The sequence below is a fragment of the Lygodium microphyllum genome, chromosome 8, assembly GCF_053477565.2.
Source record: "Lygodium microphyllum isolate KBCC chromosome 8, Lygodium_microphyllum_v1.1.10, whole genome shotgun sequence".
NCBI classification, from domain to species: Eukaryota; Viridiplantae; Streptophyta; class Polypodiopsida; order Schizaeales; family Lygodiaceae; genus Lygodium; species Lygodium microphyllum.
In genome coordinates, this window is record NC_141142.1 from 56,788,368 (window position 1) to 56,793,550 (window position 5,183).

Consider the following 5,183-nt stretch of genomic DNA (forward strand, 5'->3'; position numbering starts at 1 on the left):
TTCGAAGCCGCTGGCACTGCACCTACCAATCAGGCCATGCTCGCCAAATTGAAACTCACCGGTGAAGCCAGACTATGGTGGAAGCAATGGTGCAGGGATCAAGGGATCTCAGAGGGTTCCGTTACCTGGGAGAAGTTAAAGCAAGCCGTGCAAGGGAGATATTTGCCACCCGCATATCGTACTCAGAAAATGAATGAGTTTTATGAGTTAAAACAGTTAGGACTCACGCTTGACGCATACTACTCTAAGTTTGTCTCACTCTTGAAGTATGCGCCACGAATGGACACGATACAGCAGGTGTCCAAATTTTGCGCAGGCTTAAATCCACCTGTAAATACCCGTCTCGAATCTATGAGACCATCAGATCTTCAGGATGCACTCATTCGAGCGGTACCCATAATTCAGGAAGTGCAAGCTAAACCAAGGAGTATTAAGAATTGGTCTTATAGCGACCCAAGCGAAGGAGCATTCAGATCCCAGGTTAAGAGAGTTCAAGGCCACAATCAGGGACAAAGAAAGAAGGCAAGGACAAATAACGTCAACAACTTTGTTCCTACTCACGGTAATGGCCGAAACATCCGATGTTTCCACTGCAATGAACTCGGTCACTTCAGAAGGCAATGCCCCAAGCTCAGCGAGGGACACTGTCAAGGTATTGGCCACGGTCAGGGAGGGACAGTTGAGATCTAGAACCTTGAGAGAATGCCTCGTCCAGTGGCAAGATTATTCCGAAGAGGATGCTACCTGGATGGATGAAAGCTCTCTCAATCTTCAATATCCCCAATTTATCTCGAGATGAGGACATCTCGATTCTTCTAAGGGGGAGAGAATGTAATATTTCCGCGTACCGTACCGTAAATATTAACTTTCCGTATACCGTGTAAACCCTGTGCAAAGGGTATCTCTCGCATTTTGATTATGGGCCGCGTAATGTGTGAGCCGCACGAGGAAAATAGGATCCTCTGCGAGTGGTAAAATGACCCGGGGAATAAAAACCGCTAACCGCACGGGAACACCCTCTTGGGAGGGGCAATTCAATTAATTAATTGCAAATTTTTTTATGTATTTATCCCTTTCCCCCAGCCGATGCATGGCTGGAGGAAAGGGAGTATGTGGGGGGGATGGGAAAGTGGGGGTTGCATGGGCAGTTTCCCCCACGTGGGGGAAGACCCACTCCCCACCCCCACGGCCTATATAAACACCCACTTGATGGGGGGTGTGCTTAAGGAAGTCGGTGAGAAGGTGAGAGAGGAGAGGCCGCCAGAAAGCCGCCGCTGCCGTTGAAGCCCGCCGATGTGTTGTTGCTCCTCCAGCCGCCGTGTTGCCCGCCAAGTCCGCCGTGCTGCCGGCCGCCAGCCTCGCCACGGACTGCTGCACCTCCGCCGTGCTGCCGTCGGCCGACCCTGGACTCCCGCAGACTGACCCCCGTCCGCCGCTGATCACCTCGCCAGCCGCCATCCTGCGCCAGGTCGCCCACGGCCTATCCACGTGCCCACCAGAAGCTCTTTGGAAGCTTCTATAGAAGCTTCCATAGGGGGCCTCCCTAAAGGCCTTTCCCACGACCCCCCAACCTCCTACCCTTTGTCACCCCTTTAAGGCCATTTTTTCCACCGTTTGGCCCAAAGGGCCCTTCCCACGGCGTATTTCCCAAACATCCCTTAAAGACCGGGACTCCGAAGAATGAGACGGTGAGGCCATAAAGATCTCTCAAGGACCGTCAACAAGACTTCAGACGAGATTGTTAAAACCGCAAGTAGTCCAATTACCGCGCCAATTCGAAGTTCTATTCCGAAGAGGAAACCATCCGCATACGAGCACAAAGGCGGATCGTAAATTGAATTTACGACTACGATGGCTCCTAAAAGATCCTAGGAGGCAACCGCGGGAGGTTCGACTCCAAACGTGCAAGTGGACATCACCCCGACACCACAAGTCCAGGTTCTTCCGTGTTAAATTCCGCATAAGAAATGATTAGGCGCGCTTAGGAAGGGAAATTCAAGTTACGTTTAAATTAAAAGCATTGAAAGAAATGCATCTTTTTGAGCATTATGAAAGATTGAACGGTTAGGGAATTAGATGCATGTAGATGGTATTTTTAAAGGTAAGAATCTAATCCTAAGCAAGAAGACGAAGTTTATATGTGCATTAGTTGCCATCCTAGATATGATGAATTAAGCGTATATGCACATTATGATTTCATAGGGAAAGTCTAGCACCATAAGATTTCATTCGGAAAGAACTAATAGGGCACTAAAACGAACGTATGACTTGCAACATAGTTATACGATGGAATAGAGCAACACTAGTTTTCGCTTGAGTATCATCACGACTTAGTGACTAGGAGAATGTTATGAAATTGCGTAGTCTTCATGAGAAAAGGATCAATCATTAAAGAGTCCTAACTAGGTGTAAATGCATGGGATGCCAAGGGATAAACTACAAGGTAGTAGGTACGATTGTTGATGCAAGACCTAGTAGGCCCTAGGGAAAGTTAGTAACCAAATTAGCATGCACCAAGGAAAGATTGTATGACTCGCCAATGCATAAGTTCGAGAGCATAGACTACAAAGTATAGGCTTGATTAATTAGGAAAGTTAGCGTACAGATTAGCAAGTAATTTTACCTCACCAAGGAAACGGCAATCAATCGCTTGTTTACGCGAATTCGATTCCGTAGATTTGGTTTATCACCCTAGAAGGATCATCCTTGTCACAAACAGGCATAAATGAATTGACTAAGTAATATGAATCACAAGGAATCGTATAACATAGGAATCCTAAGAGATAACTAGGATTTAGTACAAGGATAACTCGATATCGCTTAGACAAAAACTGTGAACCTAAGGATCATGATGGAACTCCGACGGAGTTGCATATTCTAGAATCATGAGCCAAACCTAATTAGAAATGACTTGAAGGATACCCCAAAATTCCTGTTACTCGACTAGGGTTAGAGACCCGTGGTCGGAACACTAAGGAAATGGATAGGAGGATTCCGTAGAATGGATGCAATACTTGCGCACAAGCCGCAACATTGTATAGTCATGGAGTTGTCCGCAAAGAGTCTTGTCACCTCTCGAAATGAGGTTGATAAGTTATTGAAGGAAGTTAATTTATTGAGGATGAGTAATCATCCTGTTATTTACTTTCCTTGGGAAAAGTTGCCAAGGAAAAGGAAAGTTAAGTAAATTGCCTTGAAGCAGTTGACCGACAATAAACTAAAGCGACATGGTCGTTGGATCCTACCACAATAAACCTAATGTATTGGAAGGGTATGACCCTAACCCAAGAATGATAGGAATCTTGCTAAGTTGCAATTGATTCCGGATCGAATGCGGGTTGCATTCGGAGATAAGGAGTCAATCCTTAACAGTTTGCCAGCTAAAAGACCACTGAAATTGATTGTGCTTGTAACAGTTTAGAAAGGACTGTTTGCATTGTTTGCTCAATGAACTAAAGGATGAAAATATATTTAAATACTTCAGGTTGGTGCCTGAGAGGCAGCTCAGTTACCCCCGACTGCCTGCCTGACCCTAACCAAGGGGGTTGTGAACCGCGCCGGGAACGTGGACCGAACCCGCCGTGAGTGGTCTCTCCGTTGAGTTCTGCTTGGAGCAGGAGGACGCTTGGGTGCCAGGGGGGGCTCTGGCTGTAAATCCCTCGCCTTCCGGGCCCTGCACAAGAGACTAACGTGACTCGGGATTGGATCTCGAGGCCCGCATACTAGTCTACGGGCGGAAACTTGGGATAGTAATCACAGGAAGGATTACTGGATACGCCTACGGGCGGGAACTCCTTGTATTTCAAAGATAAAAGGATATAATGATAATAAAGGAGTTGTTTGACATTGTTTCCTTTATGTCCTGTGATAAGATTACGTGAAGGAACCAGTGCTTAACAGGGTTAATCAAGGAAGCTGTTTGTATGTGTCAAACTAATGTGGTAGGTAATTACATAACTAAAACAAACCGAGGAAAGTGCAGAGGATGGACCATGGGTCCGTCCTATGGATGGGTGGTCCCGGTTAGCCGGGAACTTTTCTCAAGGACTTCATCGGACAGAGGATGATCGTCATCACCAAAGCAAGAAAGGAGAACGATGACTTAGGAATACAAATTATCCGATTCAGGCTGTTTTAGGGGAACGGAATGGGACTACGCCTTTTGGCAGAGAGGTCGAGCTTTGCATCCCTCTCGTTTCCCCATTCTCCTTGAACCAAGTGCAGCATGAATCCGCTTCAGACCGGGCGTTCTGCGTAAAGTAGCTCGATCAGGTCTGACGTTAGTCGCTGTTAGCAAAACAACCAACAATTCCATTCGATCCTAAGTGGGAAGCGCCCAGGACACTTCCATTACGGGGCAGACGCGGAAAGTCCTAGATTACAAAACCCGCAACATTCCATGGGAGTGCCGGGTGGAGTCTTCTAGACAACCTTTCCGATGGACTGCTAAGACGTGTCCTAGAGGATGTTAGTGGACACGTTACAGTTGGTATCAGAGCCGACTTACAATGGAATTGTTTTCATAAGATTTCATTAGAAGTGAAGGAAAGAATTTGTTCCTGTCCAAACATTTTCTCATCTTCAATACTGTCTTCCAGAATTACGAGGCGTGGAATAAATTTCTGGTGTTCCGGATCATGTTCATGACTGCGATGCATCCTCCGCATTATAGGCAGAAAATTGAGATGATGAACATCTTGGAGCGGATTTATAACCCATCACCTCTATATATAGAGCAAAGATGGACTGGGTCTTCAGGAATCTACTACATAGCTGCCCACCAGTTTGCTTATCTACAAACCAACTTGAAGAGGATCAAGTGATTGGAAGATTTGAAAGTCGTGAAGCTGTTCATTTTTGTGGAAGCTCACGTGAATCCGACTTTGCATATTCGAGGTCGTAGAGTTGAATTAAACTCATATGTTATGAGGAAGTAACCCGTGTAATTCCAGCTGATAGAGTTAAGGTATTGGGCCGCCATAGGAAGTATGGTTTCCAGCGGAAAGGATATCCCGAACTTCCGATGCATTATCGATTCCTAAAGATACATGACCCAAAACCCTACTATTACACAATTCCTGTAGACAAATCCAATACTATGTTGTTCTCCCCAAACTAGATGTAATGACTGGAGATGTTGTATGAGGCTACGCCATATAAATATAAATAAGGACTTCTTTTTA